At 49.4% G+C, this 21556-nt stretch overlaps 1 protein-coding gene across 2 annotated transcripts in view; it reads left to right on the forward strand.

Moving 5' to 3' along the window:
* The window catches only part of LOC144767639 (uncharacterized), a 71849-nt gene that overhangs the window by 45893 nt on the left and 4400 nt on the right, over positions 1-21556 (forward strand). The window lies entirely within an intron of this gene.

Genomic DNA, 21556 nt, shown 5'->3' on the forward strand with positions numbered 1-21556 from the left:
TTTTTTGCAGAGTTTTATATAGCCAAAATTTTAACCGAATCAGGTATCAGAGCACTTTACATAGCACCAGTTACTTTACATGAGGACACTCATTCATGTTTGCTGTGGCATTTCATCAGTCTGAGTTCCTCCATGTACCAACTGGCTTGGGATCTAGATCCTGTCGTATTTTGTGTGAAGGGGACAGGGTGCTGGCACAGGAGGTGATCAAATCGTTGAAAAATGGTTTTGGGGATTGTGTTGTTGTGTTCATATCAGTGGGTGTTAAGAGTGGTGTTTCAGTGCTTGGCAGTGATGCTGTTCCAGTTTCAGCAGGCTGAACTGGTAGTAGTGCATATGTGTTGGGTTTAGACGAGGATGCTGTACTTGACAGGGCATGGTCTGTCCATGAGAATAGTATGAGATTGCTGACTCAGGTGTTGTTGAAGGTGATGCAAGTAGAGTCCAGGAAGTGTCTGGGGAGATGGGTAGGTTGCTTTACTCATTGGTTGAGGCCCAGGTATCCAAGGTATTCAGTGAATTTTTATGGGTTGGGTTCAGCCTGGTCTTCCAGGCAGTGCTTAATTTGTAAAATATGAAGTGCAGGTGCTCAAATGTTTGTCGGACGCCACATCTACTTTTCTCCGGCTCCACCCACTTACTCTACTGGCTCCACCCACCAGTTACTTGGCGCTACACCAACCAGTTCAGCACAAATGCAAAGCTGCCGCAAATCTTGCCCTTTTGAGTTTTTGGAAAGAAGCACATTAGTTCCAAGTGCTTTGCTGTAATTGTTATTTTATGTTCATTTTGGGGGGGTTAAGGGTTGACTGCACTTAGCAAAAACAATACAGGACCCGCATTCAACAAATGTGTGAAAAGAATATGGTGCAATTAAGTTTTGTCTGTGCTTTAAACATTTATTTTCTCGTTCTAACCACATTTTGGTTCTGAACTGACACTTTTGGTTTTGCTTTGGTTTAGTTATGACTCTACATGTCCCTCTCTAGAAATGTAATTTGATTTGCACCTCACTTTTGTTTTCCTTCTCTATCACGCGCTCTATCATGCACACGCATTTAGATCTGACACTTGTTAGGCGAAAAAGCACTGACATACATCCAAGGCTCTAAAAGGAGGGTTTAAATCTAAAATTGCTCAATGGGCTTAAAAGATTCTTAAACGCATCTATAAATACATCAAAGAGATGTCCCTCAGCACCTTTGACAAGACGTCATTAAAGCAGGCTAGTGCCAATATTTCCAATAGTAATGATGACCCGATAAACAAGCAACAATTTCGATGCTATGGCACTCATGGATGAACTTGTACATTGACTCTCTAAACAGTGCCGCCATTACCGTGGGCATGTGTGCAACAAAAAAGCTTTCTAGAGGCAGAACATGGTTGTACTCTCAAATATAAAAGCTGCCGCAAGATAATCCGACTTTAAAGTTAAACACAACTTCCACAAACCTCTTAGCATTTTACGATAGTGCAATCCAGTGGCAATGTCCCCTGGGCGGCATTCCAGTGGCAATGTCCCCTGGGCGGCATTCCGGTGGCAATGTCCCCTGGGCGGAATTCATATTTTTCATTTAACACTAAGAGGACAATTTTGCTGAATAAAAAAACCTAACTCGCCTTTCTGCTGCAGAGAGCGGAGCTGCCCTGGGCTCTCTGTGCCAAAAATCCCGAGGAGAGCGCGCTCCAGTAATGTTAGCCGCCGGAAGTACATATGTTGACTTTTCCAGGGCCCGCCCGCCCTGCGATGTATTACAGGTCAGCTAATCAAAACACTTACAACAGCGCATGGGCGGGCAAAAGCGTGCCGGGGACCGATGCAGCCAACAATGCGTCCGATATAGCGCCTGAAAGACTGCATAGGGCATTGGAATCACAGAGGAGCACTTCCTGGCTTTTTAGGATAGCCAGATCCTCCCCGAGGGATCAGATGTGAGAGAAGGAGAGACACTCATCTGCTGGTCTGGAAGGGGTGGATGCAGCTGAGCCGTCCAGACGGGAGGGGCGAGGGCCCAAAGCGAGAGAAACCAATATAAAATTCACAGTTAAATATTACGGACTAGTCACAAAAAGGGTGACGGGCCCGTGAGAGAAAATTAAACACTATCGTAAGGAATATGGAAACTTACTGAATTACCGCAACGTGCCATTTCTATAGCGCTTTCTACCTCTTGACAGGCCTCAGGGCGTGTTCCACCTTGCAGAGTAAGCAGGTTTGGCTTGGGTGGTACATGGATGAGAGGCGGGTGCTGGCTGGGGTTTGGGGGTGCGCTTTACCTCCTGTGGAGGTGCATTTCACAGCGTGTGCACTGGAGCACTCCTCCTCCCTCCCCCCACCCGTGACAGTGCAAGCCCAGGCTGGAGCAGGAAGGGGGGCACTGAGAACCGAGGGCAGAATCGTTGGTGAAATTAAAGGTTCGGATACGAGACTTGTGGTCAACATTAAGGTGAATGTTAGGTTTACCTAACAACTCCTACCCCCCCCCCCCCCACCACCGCCCGCCAAAAAAAGAACACGTAGCACACTGTGGTCCCGAGGCAGGATGTTTCCACTGTCCCACAGTGACCATGAATAACCCTGTGCAGTTTCACAGTTTGTTGGTGACCTAAGGTCCTCACGTGCTGCTCTGCCAATAAGAAAGAAAACCGCACACTACTCTGGGTAGGTGCCAACCTGTGTCACTGCTGGTGCCGGAAAAGAGAGTCAATCCTGGCGTCACCACTGTAAATTGGTCTTATCCTGCGCACCTAACTCCGCCAGAGAATACTCGGGGATTCTGCTGCCCGACTACAGTAATCTGACGCGAATTCAGCCATACGGGAAAACGAAACTGATATCCGTCTCCCGCCCACCGCCTAAGAGCAGCAGTGCCAATTCCATCTGAATGGCTCACGCGGTCATGGGAGACGTCGAGAACAACACTGTGCCGAGTGAGGAGGAGACAGTATTTTATCAATTAAGTCTAGTCATAAATATAATTAGAATAATGTGACATGCAAGCAGCAGACGTATAGACCCGGCCCTGATAAGTAAGTGCCGGTGCTAAGCACTGGCAAGCACCGGCACAAATTAAGCACTGCTTCCAGGTGGAATTTCAGGTCTCCGAGTAGGATGTAATTGCTAACGTTGAGAGCAAGTGGTACGATGAAATTGTTGATGGTGTTGGTGAAGTTGGTATGTAGCCCTGATAGTGTGTAGGTGAGAGTGCTGCTTGGGTGAAGTTGTCTGTGATGTGGAGCTTGAACGACAGGTGTTCCATGTTGGAGAATAGCATGTCTGTGAAGGTGGCACAGCTGATGATGCTCTTGTGGATGATGGAGATTCCGCATACTGGCTTGTGAAGTTTGTCTTGCCCAGCAATTTTGTAGATGGGGGAGTGTCTGTAGCATAGTCAGATGCCAATTCAGTGTTCAGCCAGGTCAGAGCACCTTAGGTCCGCTTTCAAGGGTCCAGGACTGGGTGGCACCCTTGAGCAGGGTGGAAAAGCAAAATGTAGAGTCCAGGTGCTGTAAGGTGATTAGGAAGTCTTTTGTGTTCCTGAGACTTCTGAAAACAGGAGGCAAGCCATCAAGCCCTTGGAGTCAGCTTGGTTCTGGGTTGGAGAGATGCGGGTACATCTCACTATCAGGCAAGGAGGGGAGCAGGGAGCAGGTCAGCACAGCAGAGCTGGAGTCCAGCATATTGACTGTCCATTCAGCAGCACAGCAGACCTTCTTCCTGGCAGAGTATCGACATATCCAGAAGTGTCCTGAAGTGGTGGTGTCTGAGTTCTAGTTTTGAGACTTTGATTCCCTCCTTCTGGAAGGTGGGAGAAGCTTCTAGACAGTGACTTTGAAGTGCGGGGAATCCCCTTCCTCCCCTGCACCGACTCCAAGCTGGCTGTAGTGACAATGCAGGGTTATTATGCCTATTGTGCAGAGACTGGGCACAGCCTATTCAGGTGCAAGTGGGACTGTGCTTAGCTCCACCACCCCCCATCATACCAGGTAATGACCCATTAATGCCCATCAAGTCACACTTAAGCTCCCATTCTGTGTGGCTGTCAGGGGATGCCCATGGCTCAATTGTCATTCACCACAGATGTTTATTCAAAGACATGCAAAAGGCGCACAATGCTTAAAGTAATAAAATGCCAACTTTCTAAAAGTGGCCTTTGCACACTTGCAACAAGTTCCTTTTTTAAATTGTGAATCCAGAGAGGCCAAAGGCTATCTTTTCCCAATTGAGAATTACACTTATAAAGTGTAATATGGAAATCCCAATGTCAACCTATCTGAGAGATAAGCCTTGCAGTAGTGAAAAATAAATGTAAGAGTTTTACACTTCCCTGCCATGCACAACTTAAAAGTAAATTTCCAACATTTTAAATACACTGTACCCTGCCCTTGAGGCTGCCTAGCACTTATTTTAGAGGTGACTTATATGTGTTGAAAAGTAAAATTAAGGTTTGGGCCTGGCTGTAGATTTAACGCCCTAATTTGACACATCAGTTTAAAACTTCACACACAGTGTTGGACATATCCCTTTTTAGGAGATTTTCCTTAAATGTTTTGCTTTTTTTCTTCCTGTTTGTTGCTGATTCTCTTTTAGTAGCCTTAGGACTCTGGGAATTTTCCCACTGTAATGCAGCATGAAAGTGCGTGTGTCCTTCTCACACATGCTAGGAAGTGGTACTTACCTAATGGGTTTAGGTGTTGTACGTTTAAAAAGGTACACCACATACCCAAGGCAGGTACTGCATGGGCTAATGGTGGGAGGCAGCACTGAATGTGCCACCCATCGGAATAGTCTGTCAAACATGTATCAGGCCTGCCATTGCAGGCCTGTGGGTGCTCAATTGCACTTATGCTCTGGTTGGCATTTCTCACTCATTTGTCACTATCAATAGGGTGTGGAGAAAGTGGTAGGCGAAAGGCAGGGCAGGTAAACATGGGTGATCAATGCCCAGGTAGTGAAGGACCCCATGTGATTTTTCTCTACCTAGGAGGTCAGCTCTTCCCATAGGACACAAATAATTGACGTAATGCTGAATGAATCAAACATTTATCCCCAGTCAAGAGATCTGGATTAAATTCATCATCCAAACTTGTGTGGTCTATTGAGCAAAAGAAAAATGAATTTAACCCAGATTTTCTGACTACTGGGGTTGAATCTTTGATTCATTCAGCATTCCGTCCATCATTAGTGGCCGCAGCACTTTTTGCCATAAGTGGGACGGATGTGCCCTGACATGGGTCCTTTGCTTGCTGTGCCACAGGATTCAAGCTAGCCTGGCTGATGAAGGGTGTTACCCCGAAACTGGTCCTAGGATGCTTGTTTCCCATCCAGTGAGGACCCAGCTTGGCGGTTTGAGCTGAACTGTTGCCATGAGGAGTAGGGTCAAGACTGTTTTCCTTATGGATGGGTCCAAACTACTGTGGTCTAGTGAGCAAAAAAACAATAGGTTTAACGCTGATCTCTTGCCTGGGGGAGAGTGTTTGATTCATTCAGCATTCCATCCATCATTTGTTTCCGCAGCACTTTCTGCCCTAAGTAGGATGGGTATGCACAGATGTGGGTCCCTTGCTTGCTGTGCCATTGGATTGAAGCTACCGTGGCTGTTGAGGGATGTTACTCTGAAGCTGCCCCTAGGATGCTTGTTTCCAGTCCAGAGAGGACCAGGCCTGGCAGTTTTGGGCTGGACTGTTCCCATGAGAAGTAGGGTCAAGACAAATTTGCAAACTGGGGTGGCGTAGTTAACAAAAAACAACTGATTTAACCTAGATCTCTTGACTGAGGGTGAATATTTTATTAATGCAGCATTCCGTCCATCATTTTTTGCCGCCACACTTCTTGAAAGTGGGCATTTCTCTACTCTAAAACTCTCTGTGTGCCCTTTTGCTTGCCTCCAGTCCACACTGGAGGCAGGGATGGGAGCACAGTTGTGAATTCTCCAGCGCCAGCTATAAACATTGGGCATGCAACTAGAATGACAGACCTCTGCCATTTGAGAGCCTGTCTGGATAGACTGGAGGGAGAGGTTTTGAGACTTGTTCTCTGGGAACCAGATCATGACCCCACTAAAGATAAAGACCAGCATTCCATGCTTCATGACAGACAGGTCTGAAATATAGGAGAGACTTCTGTGGCTCTAAGGGACACCCCTTAAACAACCCTCAACTACAAAGGCACACCACATTACAACTAAGGCTCCCAGTTGTTAGTGTTTACTGATTTTAACAGATAAATACAGATAGAAAAGGGTATTTTTTAACAGTGGAAAAATGCTGAAAATTGTCCTTCTTTCCTGCCTTTGGATTGTCTAGGATAGCAGCTGAGCAGATAGACAGCATGTGAAGTAAACAAACAGGTTGAGATTTCCCGAAATAGAGACATACATTAACATATATTTGTAATATAACGCTGTTATTCGTATGAGTTTTTATTAAGGAGTAAAATAAATGTGGAAATATACCATTTTACTACTACATTTAGGGGTCGATTCCTATTCGGGAAAGAAATCCGTACGACGATTCGTATTCGTAGCTGTTTCCGCACGAATCGTACAAATCCGTCCAAATAGCGTAGTACGATCCGTAGTAAAAAAATACGTCTGAATCTTTGCGAACCGTACCAAAAGCAACTAAAAATCCGTACGATACAGAACCTGAAGGTGAACCGTACGAATCGTAAACATGCTGTACGACCCGACAAGTACGATCCAGACCGGGGAATCAGAATGCAATTTGTACGGGGAAACGTCGCATATGAGCTGCGATTTGTACGGAAAACGTCATGTATGAGCGAGCCACAAAATCTAATACGAGACGAACCCGCACTGAATGAAGCACACTCGAACCCCGTAAAAACGTTGCATATGAGCGAGCCACAAAAGTAAATACGAGACTAACCCACACTGAACGAAGCGCACGCGAACCCTGTAAAAACGTCACGTATGAGCGAGCCACATAAGTAAATACGAGACAAACAACCCCTCAACGGAATGCACGCGAACCCCTAAAAACAGCACAAGGAGGTAGAAAACGACTCATACCGCGTGAACGTCACATTGCACACACAGATAAACAGAAGCAAATACAAGGAAACGAGCCGTACCGAACCACGCTTACACTGAAAAACAGCACAAGGAGGGTAAAAACGACTCACACAACACCACAAAACACGTCTCCAGTGTACAAACCATGGATATGAAGGTCCTGGCCAGATCCAAACAGGCAGAGGGGTGGGCTAACTCAGAACCACCCCTTATAACACAACCACCAAAAATTCAAACTAAGCCCCACCCAGAAATGGACCAATAAAAAGGGCCCACACACACAAACCAGGATCCTTTGCAATATACCCAATTAGCAAGAGACACTGAAAACACACCACCAACTGCACACATCTACCTTCACACATACCCCCAATAACATTCAGACTCACACACCCCCCTTTTACATTCAGACCCACACACCCACATCCATACACACTGGCACACCATACCATGTCCGCCCAGAAGAATCCAAAGTTCACAAAGGAGGAGATGGAGATCCTTGTAGATGAAGTCATCAGAGTCGAACCACAGCTATTTGGCGCAATGGTCAGATAGACCAGCATAGCTGAGAAAACACGCCTGTGGGAGAGGATAGTCAATAGGGTGTATGCTATTGCACCCATAAGACGCACAAGGAAGGTGAGCCAGGCCAGGTGGTACGATCTGCGGAGAATGATCAAGCGGAAGATGGACGAAGAGTACGCACAGAGCAAGGTCACTGGAGGTGGTGGTCCCCGCAGACCAGTACAGTACCATCTCTGGAAGGAGAACGTCATGGCCCTGCTACTGCCGGTGGAAGTACATGGAATTAAAGGAGTCGTAGAGCCTGGTGAGTACACAAACAACTCATGTAACATGGGGGTAATGGCATCCACACCCCAAGTACAAAAAATGCCCACAACAACCCCCAAGTGCCTACCGCCTACAACTCCAGGCAAAAGCAATGCTTATGCCGCTAACATGTGTACGCCCCATTGACAAAGCAAGGCCATGCTACAGGAAGCACACACCCAAGAATGGACGACCGGTATGCTGCAAGGGTGGGTGTCACAAAATGCATCGTGGGACTCCAAATTTGACCCAATTGCATGGGTGTCTGCAGTAGGGAGCAAGGGTGGCTCTTGGACCCCCCTGAATCACCAGTGTGTCTGGTGTGGGCCCTGTCAGGGCCGGCCCTAGTCCATCATGCTTTTGAAATGGTACCATTGTTTCAGGTGGCAGCACCCTCCATTGGGTGGGAAGGGTGTAACGGGGTTGCCAAGAAGTGTGCAAGGCAGAGGGGAGAAGGGTGCAGGGCAGTGGGGAGAAGGATGCAAGGGGGAGGGCGCAAAGGGTACAAGGCAGAGAGCGAGAAGGGTGCAAGGCGGAGGGGAGCAGGGTGCAAGGTAGAGAAGGGTGCAAGGTAGAGGTGGAGCAGGGTAAAAGGTGGAGGGGGAGCAGGGTACAAGGTGGAGTGGGAGAAGGGTGCAAAGGGGAGGGCGAGAAGGGTGCAAGGCGGAGGGGAGCAGGGTGCAAGGTAGAGAAGGGTGCAAGGTGGAGGTGGAGCAGGATAAAAGGTGGAGGGGGAGCAGGGTACAAGGTAGAGTGGGAGAAGGGTACAAGGGGGAGGGCTAGAAGGGTGCAAGGGGAGGGCGAGAAGGGTGCAAGGCAGAGGGGAGAAGGGTGCAAGGTGGAGGGGAGAATGGTGCAAGGCAGAGGGGAGAAGGGTGCAAGGTGGAGGGGAGAAGGGTGCAAGGCGGAGAAGGGTGCAAGGTAGAAGGGTAGAAGGGTGCAAGGCAGGGAAGGGTGCAAGGTAGAAGGGGAGATGGGTGCAAGGCACAGGGGAGAAGGGTGCAAGGCAGATGGGAGAAGGGGGCAAGGGGAAGAATGGTGCAAGGCAGAGGGGAGAAGGGTGCAAGGCTGAGGGTGAGAAGGGTGCAAGGCAGAGGGGAGAAGGGTGCAAGGCAGAGGGGAGAAGGGTGCAAGGTAGAGGGGAGAAGGGTGCAAGGGAGAGGGGAGAAGGGTGCAAGGTAGAAGGGGAGAAGGGTGCAAGGCACAGGGGAGAAGGGTGCAAGGCAGATGGGAGAAGGGGGCAAGGGGAAGAATGGTGCAAGGCAGAGGGGAGAAGGGTGCAAGGCTGAGGGTGAGAAGGGTGCAAGGCAGAGGGGAGAAGGGTGCAAGGCAGAGGGGAGAAGGGTGCAAGGTAGAGGGGAGAAGGGTGCAAGGGAGAGGGGAGAAGGGTGCAAGGCGGAGAGGGAGAAGGGTGCAAGGTGGAGGTGGAGAAGGGTGCAAGGAACAGGGGAGAAGGGTGAAAGGCAGAGGGGTGAAGGGAAAAGGGGAGAAGGGATGCAAGGCAGAGGGGAGAAGGGTGCAAGACAGAGGGCGAGAAGGGTGCAAGGCAGAGGGCGAGAATGGTGCAAGGCAGTGGGGAGAAGGGTGCAAGGCAGAGGGCGAGAAGGGTGCAAGGCAGAGGGTGAGAATGGTGCAAGGCAGAGGGGAGAAGGGTGCAAGGCAGTGGGAGGAAGGGTGGAAGGCAGTGGGGAGGAGAGTGCAATGCTGTGGGGAGAAGGGTTCAAGGCAGAGGGCCAGAAGGGTGCAAGGCAGTGGGGACAAGGGTGCAAGGGAGATGGTGATGAAGTTAAAAAATTGCCCACAAATAGAAACATTTCTGTGGACGCACATGCCCAATGGCCCTCATCCCATGTGGCCCAGGTACACACCCATGCACCATGCTCAATGCAAAGGGAGTGGGAAAGTACTGACAAGATAGCTGACACTGGTCCCTGGTGTTGGCAGCACAAGGCCCCCTGGGACCTGTGCAAACACAAACACCAGGACCACAAGGTCAGATATCTTTGACAGGAACTCACAACCACTGTTATAGCAGCATGCTCCATGGGGGTACAGCCACTACACGAGGGAGGCCAAGTTCCAAATAAGACTGCAACTACCAACACGGCCTGTCACACACCCCTTACACATACATACCCTCCTGGGTCAGGCAATGGAGTGCCCCACTGTCACAATGGTCATGTAACACAACGAAACCGATACAGATCTGCTTAAGCATCCAAGCAAAAAATGCACAGTGCAGATTCACAAGCCTTTTGCGCTTCTTTCATGCCGCCGTTGTGTCACCTTTGTGACGCAGCGGCTGCACAAAAGTGGCGCCATGGTGCTGGGTATTTACAAGGTGACTTATCTGTGAGATGTGTCACGTTCTAAAGCCCTGCGCCAGAAGTAGGTGTTCTGGCACCCGGGAGGGGGGAGGGGGGGTGTTACAGCGCAGCAACGCCTCCCAATTGTGGCTGAGTGAAATCTACAAGATTTCACTCAGTTACTTTTAAGCACATGCTGCCTCATAACCCTGCGCATGCTTGAAGCAGGTGTAAGGATTGACGCGACATTGTGCAGATAGGACCCCACAGAGCATTGCTGGAGCTGCATTGCACCGGTGACGCAACTCCAGCAATGCGCCACTTCTACGGCACAGATGCGTAACACAGCTGTGCCATTTTTCCACCATGGTGCTCCGCATTGCAAATGTGTCGCATCCATGCTGGCATAGCTGTGGTGCACAATGACTGGTGAATCCCTGCTGTTATGCAGGGCTGTGCCAGTCATTATAAATATGCCCCCACATGTCAATGACTCCTGAGCACAGATCAATCTGACCCCACAACATACCCATCCACAAGTGAACATTGAGAACAATCCAAAGCATAGACAACTACCAGGTGTAACAGTGCCAACTACAATGTGTATGAAAAATGGATGTTGCATTAAATGGCATTAACATTGTCTGTCTCTCACACCCACAGGGCAACGTGCGGAATCTACCCCCAACAATGGGGAGATGAATCACAGTCCCAGGCTACGCAGGACCCTGATCCCACCGACAGCGACGCCTCTCACCACTCCATGGATGACCCCGACGAACCTGGCACCTCTGGTGCCCAAACCCGTGCAACAGCTGGATCAGGAACATCTGCGCCAACCGCCACCACCATTCCTGCCACATCCCAGCAGACATCTCGGAGCACTGCCCACACTCAACAACTGACTCAGTCTGACAATGAGGGACAAGGTTCGCCGGGCATCCAGGAGAGGGCAGACAACACCACCACTGCCATCCCTCAGGGATCCCATCGACCCGATGTGCCCACAACGGCAGGCCAGGCTCGTGTGGGCAGGGGTGGTGGGAGTGGCACCAGGCGGAGGCGTGAACCTGACCAGCCAGCTGCAGGGCCCGGTATGTCTGAACTGCGCAACATAATGGAGGCAAACCGGCGGGACACCAGGGAGTTCAGCCAGTTAGTGGGGACCCTCACAGAGATCAAAAACCTGCTGGCCGAGCAACACGCCAGTCAACAAGAACACCAAGCACGGATGGAGGAAAGACTGGCTGAGCTCCTGGCGGTGCAAAGGGACATAAGCCATTCACTCCGTCGCATCGCAGACAACATGGAGCACCCTCCCTGTGTCACCAGGCAAGAAACATCTAGGCGAAGACAGCCAACAGGCACAGGGAGGGAGGAGGAGGAGTAATCGTCCGACGGAGCATCCCATGCATCGTCAAGGCCTGCATATGAGGGTCCCCCAAGGAAGGTGGGTCATCCATGGAAAAGACAGTGAGGGGCAGTGGGCCATGCATATCTCCCAGGTCACCTGGTCTGGCACCTTGACTTTGTGTGCAACAGCATCACCTCATTGACTGTCCTACTCTCCCACATGGACTTGCTGGTTGCAGTCTGAACAATGATGCCAAGCACTGTGGTCTGGACTCTGTTCACTCAAACTGCAAGGCATCACATCTCCCTCTGTGAATTTTGGATTCCCGGCATTTTTGTACAGCACCTAGCACTTACTCACGTTTCACGTACAAGACAGATAAATAAACAAAAAAGATAACAAGTAATATTTATGTTGCAGTCATTTGGCATGAGTCAACAACATACGTGTGGGGATATGTCAAAGTATGCCAGAGTGTGGAACAAACTCAAGCCATCCAGACACTGGGCTCTGAGTCTGGTCGAGGACACACATAGGTCACAATGTATCATTAAATACATACATGGAGCGCAATACTCACCTGTGATGGTTTCAAGCTGCTGAGGGGGGGGGGGGGCTTGCCATACTGCTCAGACAGACAGGTTTGGATGAGTGTTATGATGGTGTAGAGGTCATGGGTCATGCAGAGCTGCCCGGGGAGGGATTACCAGGTCTGTTTGGTGAGGTGGGACAACTATCTCCTGCATGCAGTTGTACTGTGGATGTGATGAATGGTGCCCAGGGCAAGGTTGGCTGGACGGAGATGGGGCAATGAGGTGTTGGATGGGAGTCCATGTTCGTCTTTGGGGGTGGGGTTGTGGGGTTGTGACGTGCCTCCTGAGTGTGGCTGAGGAGTCTGAAGGTGATCCTGCAGTTGACAGTGAGCCTATTGTAGGTATCTCAGGTGGACGTTCATGTGGCTGTGGCAGGGGATGTTGAGGATGAGGTGTGCGGATGACCCCTGGATGTGCACAAGTCCCCCTGGAGTCTGGCTGTTGTTCCTGCCTAGAGGGCGTTGCCGTAGTAGAGCCGGCTGGTGTCATGGACCTGGGTGACTGTCTGACTTGCCTAGGAGTGGATCTACCTGAAGATCATTTGCAGCATGTAGAGGGAGTTGCAGCGTGAGGTAGAGATGGTGTTGAGTTGCATGGTTATTGCGAGCGAGGAGTGCATGATGAACACCTGCTTGCGTACTTGTCCAAGTCCAGCCCCGGGTGGCTGATGTTCATCTATTCGTCAACGCACCTCATGCCCTCTTGAAAGTTGGAACTGGGAGTGGCTGGGTCTCTGGTGAGGGTGAGGAGCAGCTGGGTGTCAATGGCATAGGACATGATGATGAGGTCGTGTGCACATGTGATGGTGGAGAGGGGGGTTATGGAGACATCGAAGATCGTCACGCTGAGTGATGAGCCCTGGGGCATGGGCACGATGACCCCAGTGTACTACGTGCTGAAGGGGGGAGGCGGACTCCCTGGGCCTTGCTGGTGAGGTACTTGGCAATTTCATCCTGGGCCCTCCTCTGGATCCCAGTGTTGGAGATGTGTGATATGACAGTGTGGTAGCACATGGTGTTGAATACCGTTGAGAGGTCGAGGGGATGAGGGTGGTGGTCTCACCATTGTTGACCAGGGTCCAAAATGTCGTTGGTGGCAATAAGGGCTGTTGCAGTGGGGTGATTACTGTGGAAGATGGACTGGGGCAGGTTGCCTGGAGGTGTTTGCTCAGAGGGAGTTGGTCAGTTGCCCGTTGACTGTCTTCTTGATGACATTTACCGGGTAGAGAAGCAGGGTAATGCTCCTGGCAATCCTGTGGTACTGCTGTCAATTGTTAAAGAAGTGCTTGGGTCTCTGCATGCCTCCAGCTCACATGGCATGTGACGTACTCAAAGGAGACATTCATGACGTGTCGGAGGTGGGCTCCAAGGATGGGTCCAGTAGGTCTTCCTTGTCCCAGGGGGCTTAACTGTTGTTGTACTTCACAGAAAAGTCCGCCAATGTAGCAAGAGTGTTGGATCAGTCGCTGATCCAGTGTGTGAGGTTGCAAGGTGTGGCAGTGGCGTTGGTTGGAGTGTCCTGGGTGAGGGTGCCACACAGCTCGTCTGTGGTGACTTAGGTCAAGCATCTTTGTGGGATATGTAGCGGAGTGTGGGCCAGTGTGTTGCTTGTCGGAGAACTGGATGCACATGTTGGTCTACCAATGAAGGATGGTGGTGTGGTTGTCCGCTAGCCAGAAGTTTCTGTCCCTCTGCCACATGTAGTCTGTGTAGGTGAGAGCCTGCGTGCTGATGTAGTTGTTGATGGCTTAGTGGAATTGTGAGTGTCGGCCTGGAGATCTGTAGATGAGTGTTAGACTGAGTGGTCAGGGGGTCAGGGGGTTGGTGTGAAACCTGAAGTGCTGGTGCTTCACAATGCTGAGTGTGTCCTTGTTGTTGTATGTAACTCTGAGGGTGTACTTCTGAACGAATTTCAATTAATTCACCTGAATTGTTGGTGCGGACCCTGCGGGTGATCTTGTATCAGTCTGTGATGGCAATGTTGAAGTTGTGTGCTGAGGATGCGTTCAACCAGGTTACTGTAATGAAGGCAATGTGTGGGGCTCTTGTGTTGAGGAGGTAACAGAGTCCAATGGCGTGCTGGTGGATGGAGCGGGTGTGCAGTAGGAGACACATGACCTGGTTGTACGGACATGGTCTGTGAGGCGGGGCCGTGCGGTGTAGGCAGTAGGAGTTCCAGACACAGCATGTTAAGCTGTTGTGTGTGCGCTTAGGGATTGCCTGATAGCAGGTGTTTGATTGTCTGGTGTTCATTGTATGGAGGGTGGCTGGAGCATGAGTCTGTTGTGTTACGTGGGTCATGCAAGGACCAGAGTGTCTTGCACTGTGCACGTTGCATGCGCTGACAGGCGCTGACGGTCCTGCCTTTGGCACGGAGGAGGCGCAACAGTGGCACAGACAAGATTCTGCCTGCATTAGGAATGGGTGGAGGGAGGGAGGAGCATCTGGGAGGCGTGTGGGTTGCAGAATCAGGGCACTTGGTGGTGCGGTGCCACAGGGAAGGCAGCAGCAGGAATGAGTGAACACCTGACGGCGGAAGGGGTGAGACACCAGGCAAAAAGTAGCACACAAAGACAAGTAGGTTAGAAAGGCACAGTGTAACAGGTGTATGGAAAGGAAGGAGTGTCTGGTTACTCATGGGTCACTCAACGAAAATGGATGACAAATTACCAAAAATGACTGGCACAGGATCAGGCACCAAAAGGCCAAGCTGCGCCCAGGACACACAGCATCAGCAGGTGTTGCCCGGCTGTTGTGGGTAGCAACCTTCACAAATACATACACAACCAAGTACTTCATGCACAATAGGGATCATTAGCCATGAGGAACTGCATGCATGTTGGCAAAGTACACATACTCCCATAAGCACAATCTTTGCCAAATATTCCATAGATGACGCATGCAAAGTGGCAGGAAATCTGCGGTGACAGTGATGAGGCACATTGTACTGTGGTGAACACATTCACTACACAAACAGATCAAGTATGTGTTGAGGCCATGCTGCATGAGCCAATGTCCATGGCCAGTGCCATTGCTCAGAATAAATGAACAGTCATGTAATGAGTTTACCTGTACTGCTGGTGAATTAATGTGCACAGGACTGCATGTGACTGTCAGGGCCTTGATTCCTCAGAAACGTGTGATGATCAAAGTGGTCCATCTCCCGATAGAGTAGAAATGACAGACTCAAAAGGGTGATCAGGCGAGGGAAGGAAAGGAAGGGAACAGCAGGGAGGGAGATCTGAAACAAAGCCAAACAAGCATAAGGATTCAACACTTCTTGTCACTGAATCTTAGGATACCTCAGGACCTATACTGTAACGGTTACACCGGTAAAGGAAAACAACAGCCACAGTATCCTAGTTGGGATCACAGTAATGAAAGTGCTACTAGATCTGAGGATCGAACAAGGACATTACTACACACTTACAAAGAAGGATGTTCCATACGTTTACATGTATTTATCCAGCAGTTATCAACATACCCAAAAAAGTCTTAACAGCCACGTAACAGGGAAAATTGAGCATACTTCTGGGTGAGCTCTACAAGCCCCTGCTGTGAAAACAGAGATGAACAATGCAAATGAATTCATAGCACATGGAAAGGTGATCAAACACAATAACACACCAAAGATTATGTTGTACTAGTTGCAAAAGAAATGGCCACTATTATGATCCTGTTCCAAGGATTGTGCGAGTAGCACAAGGATCACAGAAGACACATAAAAGGAAGCAGAGTATTGCAGCGATATGAAAGGGGTATGATGCTCTGCAGGCTGCGTCAAGGCAAGTAAAGCCATGCGATAATCCTGAAAATCACAGTGTATGAATATGGTCCAATAAAAAGAAATTCAAATGCGCTGCAGCGCGACTCACAGAAAGCCAACAATCCGTAGTTACCCCAGGGAATCAGTGAGGGTCAAGTAGGAATATTACGCATCCCCCGCATGAGCCTTAAGAAGCTCGTCCAATGAGGTAGGAAATTAGGTAAATACAAGGAAGCCCCGCAAGAGCCAGTCATCGGCTTGACCAACTGTGTTTTGAAATGCCAAACAGAACAAGCAGGTGGGCTGGAACTCAACAGAGAGTAATGAGGAGCAATGGCACAAAAGCACCCATACCATGACCAGGATATGCAGCACGCCACAAGAGAATCATGGAATTAACAGCACCCGACTGGTGACAGTGAAGCGTTTACATTTGCTACTGCGCAAAGTTGTGAAATCATCAACGCAACGTTCGTGGCTTCATTGGAATAGAAATTTCTTATCAACTTACCGAGAAGGCTGGCAAAGCAGTGTTCTCCAATGGCCCTGAGGTAGCGACGTGACAGTGACATGACATACTGGCACAAAGGGCAATGCATCCATACGAACAGACTCACTGGACAGTTGACAGAACATGTGGGACATATGCTGGCCCAAACCTTCACAACATGGTTGTTGGAAATCCAAATGTACTGGCACACAAGATTAAGTGGATGAGCCAAACACATCCTGCTGCACACAGAGAGGCTGCAATGCCCCATAGGGCCTGTTGTTGTGATGTCCCACACAATGTCAACATGGTGCATCCGCAATGTGTCAGGGGCAAGGTTTACACACATTGATGCCTTCCACACTCCACTACAGATGACTGTCAAGAAGGGTGACTGTCAGGTCATGGGAGTGGTGCAACATAAAATTTGATCCATGGTGATGAGACATGTATGCATGCTACTAAAACATGCACAGAAACAGTTCCCACACATTCCCAAACCATACCAACACAAAAAAGCCTGTGTGGATCTCTTAGCTGAACTGACATTTACACATGTCCATGCATGAAACGCTGATTCAGCCCACGTTGCAATCATCATGAGGATTAGCAGGAGGACAAAGATGACATGAACAGACAACAGGCACAGCAACCTGGGAATGACAGACACACAAGTTCACCGGTAAAAATCTTTGCAAAAGACATGGGGAGTTACAAAACAGGAACAATGTAGGACACATGCAAAATTCAAGGAAAGACATTGCGCATTACTGTGTGGCATGACATCAGCACTTGCGGACACATCAGAACACACACCAAAGTCACTTTGCATACAATCAGCTGGACACACACATTGCAACACATGCCACTCAATGCTACAAGCTTGCTCACCCATTCCCAGTGACTCACAAATATGAGAAGAAGTTGCGTATGAGCTGACTCCGGATATCATCCTCCTCCTCATCACTTGCATCGTGACCAAGCCCTTGATCCTCAATGGGTAGATGTTCCTGCTCCTCAGGATCCAGGATGAGTGGAACTGCCTTCTCAACTGCCATGTTGTGCAGCATGCAGCACACGAAGAAGATCTTACAGACCTGGTCCGGTGCATATGGGAGGGATCCGCCGGTCTTATCGAGGCACCGGAATCGGCTCTTCAGGAGGCCAAACGTCCTCTCAATCACTCGCCTGATCTGCCCGTGTGCATTATTGTACCGCTGATCTGCAGCTGTTCTTGGGTGCGGAGAGGTGTCATTAGCCATGGCATGTTGGGATATCCCGAGTCACCTACATAGATACATCATGTAAATAAGTGGGTCAGGAGATGCCGTTAGAGCAAAAGAAACTGAAATACACAGGACAAACAGAGTTCACCCACCAACAAGACATGCCCGGTTGTTGCGCAGCTACAGCATCATTTGTGGCACCCTGCAACGCCTCATGATGAATGCATCGTGTGCTGATCCTGGAAAACGTGCACAAACGTGGGAAATCAGCATGTTAGCAAGACACACCACAATGTGATAATGTTTCCTGTTGCGGTAAGCCTGCTCCTGTGCCTGTGGTGGCACCAAAGCCACATGTGTCCCATCAATGGACCCAATGACATGTGGCATCCCTCCCAGAGCATATAAATCACCCTTGACATCTCTCAACTCTTCAGGAGTATGACATTTGATGAATTCATCAATGTGCTCCAACATGGCTGCCAAAACATCACGCAGGACACGGCTGAACATTGTCTGTGACATTCCACCCACATCAGCTATGGTTTATTAAAACATAGCTGTAGCAAAAAAACGGAGTGCTGCCATAACCTTTATCTTGGGGCTCAGCGCTGTAGGATACATGTGTTGCGGTTGAAGATGTGGTGCCAGCTTGTTCGTCAACTCCCGAATCAACTGTTGAGTGAATCTGTAACGTCGGATGCAAGCTCGTTCCCTCATGGTAGCCAAGTCTGGGAATGGCCTTGGTAGAGGCGGTGCCCTGCAGGACATATTTGGGAATAATGGAGATTAACAGTAAGGGTGAGCACAAAATCCGTTCCGCTCGCGGATTTTGCGGATTTTCGGTAAATTAGCGATCCGCGAACTCCCGCGAATTTACCAAAAATCCGCAAATCCGCGAGCGACGGATCCGGGGGGCAAAAGTTCAAGCCTTTAAGCTTGAAGAAGTTCTAACTATTTTAGGATGGCGCCGGCAAACTGCCAGCGCCATCCTAAAATAGTTACTAAGTTAGCTTCAATAGGAAGCACAAATAGATAAAATAAAGCTGGTGCTCCAGCACCTGCTTTATTTTATCTATTAGTGCTTCCTGTTGAAGCTAACATTGTAACTATTGCAGGATGGCGCTGGCAGCTTGCCGGCACCATCCTAAAATAGTTACAGGATATGAAGGGCAGGGTTCATTCTGGCACGATGGTCCTGTCACAAAAATGTAACCTCAACAGGAAGCACTTACAGATATCAATAAAGCATGTGCCCTAGTTGAAGCTCAAATTCAGTGACGCATTCATCAGCCCAAAAGCAATCGTGAGCATTGTCGAGGCTGGGCAGGTGTGCTTTCTTCCCAAATCTACCGTCGAAAATCAGCTGTGATGCTGGATAGAGGCCTTTGCATCCTTTACTTTCACGAGCGCAATCTGCAAAAAAAAAAATCCGGAGATCCGCGGATTTTGCGTATCAACAATCCGCAAATCCGCAAAATTCGCGGATCGTGGATCCGTGAAATCCGCCCATGCCTAATTAACAGTCAGCCAACATCAATGGCAATGTACAAAGCACATGCAAATCTGCTACTAGACATCAGGTCGCTATGGAGTCTGGCGTGTGCAATACATCCAGGACACATATGCCAGCTTGCTGGCACTCCTACGAAAAGCCAGATACACCTGTTGAATGACAAATAAAACATGACATGCCTTGAAATTAGCTGCTAGGCCGGTCTGAGTGAACAGCCCAAGATATCACTGGAGTGACACACGTCACCAAACCTGCAGTGGAAGGTTGTCATCCCATCCAGACAGCTGACTGCAAGGCACACGCACAGGTCACATGGAATGTCAAATGTACATATCAAACACATTGCGATTAAGGTATACAGGTGACAACAAAACAACACAGCCATTGTCAAGACACAGGCATGTATGCCAGGGAAAATATGATGTCTGATGCCATCAGTCCAAACAGACGTGGAAATGCACATGTGGCATGGTGTGCGTAGATGTGAAAACATTCCCATCTCAACACAGACTCATGTTAGATGCACCAACAGCAGATGCAGTTTATGGAACACAAAAAGCAAGCTCATAGTAACACATGACACACACCTGACATAGTCACATAGGGTCATGCTGAGCGTGACATGTCAGTTGACAAAGTGCCCCAGTCCCTGGCATCAGGAGACAGGCGCCGGTAGTGATGACTGTGCCATCCCAGTGTTGATGTGCATGACAAAATCTGCCTAATGATACACATGGGAGAAGTGTCAAGGTGATGTGTGCCACATAGTGTCCCATCACACATGACATGTGTCTACAGGTCATAACACATCGATTGTGCAACAAGAAAACATGCCCTGTGCTATATCACTGGCTGCCACACCTAGGGCCTGCATATGAAAGTATGCAATAACAAGTACTTGATAGACATCCTTGTGCTAACCGTACCCCTACATCTCTGCATTGTGTGTGCCTCGTATCACTATTGTAATGGTGCCATACGTGAGTGTGTGAACCACGCCGTACCCCTGCATTCACATCAGCATGCGAAACACACCATACCCCTGTATTTACATCAGCGTGTGAACCGCACCGTACCCCTGCATTCACATCAGCGTGTGAAAAGCACCGTACCCCTGCATTCACAACACCGTGTGAAACGTACCGTACCCCTGGATGTGAAAAGCACCATGTGAAATGCACCGTACCCCTGCATTCACATCACCGTGTGAAACACACCGTACCCCTGGGTGTGAAAAGCACCATGTGAAATGCACCGTACCCCTGCATTCGCATCAGCGTGTGAAACGCATCATACCCCTGCGTGTGAAAAGCACCATGTGAAATGCACCATACCCCTGCATTCACATCAGCGTGTCAAACGCTCCATACCCCTGCATTCACATCAGCGTGTGAAATGCACCGTACTCCTGCATTTGCATCAGCGTGTGAAATGCACCGTGTAAAACGCACCATGGGAAAAGCACAGTCTACTTTCCAGACGTGTGTGCGCATCGTATCACTATTGTAATGGTGCCATACGAGAGTGTGTGAAACGTACCGTACCCCTACTTTCCGGGCATGTGTGAACATTGTATCACTATTGTAATGGTGCCATACGCGAGCGCGTGAAACGCACCGTACCCCTACTTTACGGGCGTGTGTGCGCATCGTATCACTATTGTAATGGTGCCATACGCAAGAGCGTGAAACGCACCGTACCTCTACTTTCCAGGCGTGTGTGCACATCGTATCACTATTGTAATGGTGCCATACGCGAGAGCGTGAAACGTACCGTACACGTGTGTGGATCTCAAAATCACTTAGGGGACACATAGGGGACGAGTAGTAGACCCTGAATGCATCCTGGGTATCATGGATACTGAGTTCTGAGTAGCTATGTGTCCAACAGGTGACCTGCAAAAGTCAGTTGACCCAAAAAATACAATGTTGCAAAGTGATTGTTGAGCTGAAGCCCAAATTTTGAACGATGCGAATGCGTGTCAGAGCTGTATGTTTAAAGGGATTGGAGGAAACGTACAATGTGAACGAATCTGACCTATCACTCTGTACTCCTTGAACTGAAAGCCCCTCAGCAGCACTGATTTAAGGCAGCAAGAACCCCTGAGAGGGCACTTGCCTACACAACATTTGAGTGGACCACACTGCTGCTGTCTCTGCATCCTCTGGCATATCATGGCTCGTACTATGGAGAGGGCCCCAGCCTTGAGTAAGGAGGAGAACCAGGCCCTCCTGGACAGCATCCTACCACAGTACAGCAAGCTGTATGGGAGACCAGAGGAGCAGGTGAGTGCTGACTCCACTACCTTTGACTGTGCAGCTGTTGTGTGAGTGTCACAACAGGCATTGTGCATTGGTGGGGCAGACATGCAATGTGCTTTGGAGTGAGTACCAGGGAGTGTACATGGTGGTGTCCCTCATGCATAGCATGATGTA

The sequence above is a fragment of the Lissotriton helveticus genome, chromosome 7 (genome assembly GCF_964261635.1).
Source record: "Lissotriton helveticus chromosome 7, aLisHel1.1, whole genome shotgun sequence".
NCBI classification, from domain to species: domain Eukaryota; kingdom Metazoa; phylum Chordata; class Amphibia; order Caudata; family Salamandridae; genus Lissotriton; species Lissotriton helveticus.